At 47.3% G+C, this 2,378-nt stretch overlaps 1 non-coding gene across 1 annotated transcript; it reads right to left on the reverse strand.

Moving 5' to 3' along the window:
- Positions 1-1,792: 1,792 nt before the first annotated feature.
- Positions 1,793-1,992, reverse strand: LOC119624513 (U2 spliceosomal RNA). The gene has a single exon (XR_005240684.1). It is a non-coding gene; the product is annotated as a U2 spliceosomal RNA (small nuclear RNA).
- Between the last annotated feature and the right edge of the window lie 386 nt (positions 1,993-2,378).

The following is a 2,378-nucleotide window of genomic DNA, read 5'->3' on the forward strand; positions in this document are numbered from 1 at the left end:
CAGAGTGAGGAGAGCTAAGTGCAAGTCTGGATGAATGAATGATGATGTTCCCACTCTCTCCAGAGTTGTACTCCCCCTCAGCACCCCCAGGAGGAAGATGGGGAGATTCCTCTCTGGGGAAAGGAAGCAATCCCACAGGAAGGAGTTCCCCAACGAAAAAGACAACACGCATGGTGGTGCACGCTGGTGGTCCCAGCTACTGGGGAGGCTGAGGCAGGAGGATCGCTTGAGCTCAGCAGTTCAAGGCTGCAGTGAGCTGTGTTAGTGCCTCTGCACTCCTGCCTGGGTGGGAGTGAGACTGATGCAGGACAAGCAAGTCCCCAAATTGGGCCTTAGCCTGGGAGGGTTCTCAGTTTCACCCAGGAAAGAATTCAAGGGCAAGCCAGTGGTGTTAGACAGCAACTGTTTTTTTCTTTTTCTTTTTTTTTTTTTTTTTTTTTTGAGACAGAGTTTTGCTCTTGTCCCTCAGGCTAGAGTGCAATGGTGCGATCTCGGCTCACTGCGACCTCTGCCTCCTGGGTTTAAGTGATTCTCCTGCCTCAGCCTCCCGAGTAGCTGGGATGACAGGCACTCGCCGCCACGCCTGGCTAATTTTTGCAGTTTTGGTAGAGATGGTGTTTTGCCACGTTGGCCAGGCTGGTCTTGAACTCCTGACCGCAGATGATCCGCCTGCCTTGGTCTCCCAAAATGCTGGGATTACAGGCGTGAGCCACCGTGCCAGGCCTAGACAGCAACTTTTATTGACGTGGCCGTGCACAGCAGCAGCAGAGGTACCGCTGCTGGCAGAGCAGTGTGTAGAGTAGCAGCTCAGAGGCAGTACTGCACTCATATTTATACCCACTTTTAATTATATACACATTAAGGGGTGGTTTATGAAGAAATTCTAGAATGAGAGTGGTCATTTCAGGGTCAAGATTATTGCCCTGGAAAGGGGTGGTAACTTCTGGGTGTTGCCATGGGAACAGTAAACTGACCTAGCACCCCTTGTGGGCGTGTCTTATGGAAAGCTGCTTCTGCCCGGGACCTGTTTTAGTTAGTCCTCAATTTAATCTGGTATGTGAGCCCCACCTCCAGAGCCGAGTCCTGCCTCCCACCTCAAGACCCCAGTGTCTAAAAAAAAAGAAAAATCTCCAGGTGACAAACTGCACCCACTCAGAGCTTCCCATCAGCTTTCAGTCTCTCTCTCTTTTTTGTTGTTGCTCAAGTTAAAACAATGTTTAAACAGACAAATAATAACTGTGTATATGTTTGGGGTACAATGTGAGGTTTTGCCTCCCACTGAATGTGCACACTCAGCTAAGGATCACTAGACACGTGAGGGAAGCCTCTCGACAGGAGGGAGACCACAAAAGATGGACAAAGGAAACGGAAAAGAAAAAGAATCAGAGCAAGGAATGAGAGAAAAAGTCTAACAATTTTTCTCAGAGATGAGAGGATACTCATTCGGGTATCTGCTCAGATATCACCTCATCAGAGAGACTTCTGGCTACTCTGTCTAAAATAGTATCTCCTCTTACTCCCTTCCCCCTTACTCTGCCTTATTTCAGAAAGAGAGGACAGAGAAACGGAGGGGAGAAAACTATTAAAATAAGTAATAAGAAAACTTTCTCCAGAAGTGCAGAATCTGAATTTCCAGTATGAAAGGGTCCATTGAGCGCCAAGAACAATGAAGGAAAAAAGGTCCCACTCAGGCCTACGTAGCATTGTGAAATTTCAGAACTCCACAGATAAAGAAAAGATCCTGAAAGCTTCCCGAGAGATAAAAAAGAAGATTTTTACAAAGGATCAGCAATCAGAATTGCCTCAGACTGCTCAATAAAAACATCAGAAGCTAGAAGAAAATAGAGTGAGGCATCAAAATCCTGAGGGAAATGATTCCCACCTATAATTTCATATTCTGCTCAATTATCAATTAAGTATTGAAGGGAAACAAAGACATTTTTAGACATGCAGTTTCTCCACTTGATCTTAGCCAAAAGGCCGAGAAGCGATGACACGCAGTTTTTCAAAAGGTGTGCTTCCCACTTTCTTGGAAAAAAACAAGAAAGAGGGAGACGGGGGAACCAGGGGATCCCAAAACAGGAGAGTGGCGGAGGAAACTTCCAGGATGATGGAAAATGGAAGCAAATCAGCCCAGATGGAAGGAGAAGGGCCTGGCATGGTGGCTCACACCTGTAATCCCAGCACTTTGGGAGGCCAAGGTGGGCAGATCACTTGAGATCAGGAGTTCGAGTCCAGCCTAGCCAACATCGTGAAACCATGTCTCTACCAAAATATAAAAATTAGCCGGTCGTGGTGGCGCATGCCTGTAATCCCAGCTACTCAGGAGGCTGAGGCAGGAGAATCGCTTGAATCTGGGAGGTGGAGGTTCCAGTAAG

This window comes from Chlorocebus sabaeus, chromosome 1 (assembly GCF_047675955.1).
Source record: "Chlorocebus sabaeus isolate Y175 chromosome 1, mChlSab1.0.hap1, whole genome shotgun sequence".
NCBI lineage: Eukaryota > Metazoa > Chordata > Mammalia > Primates > Cercopithecidae > Chlorocebus > Chlorocebus sabaeus.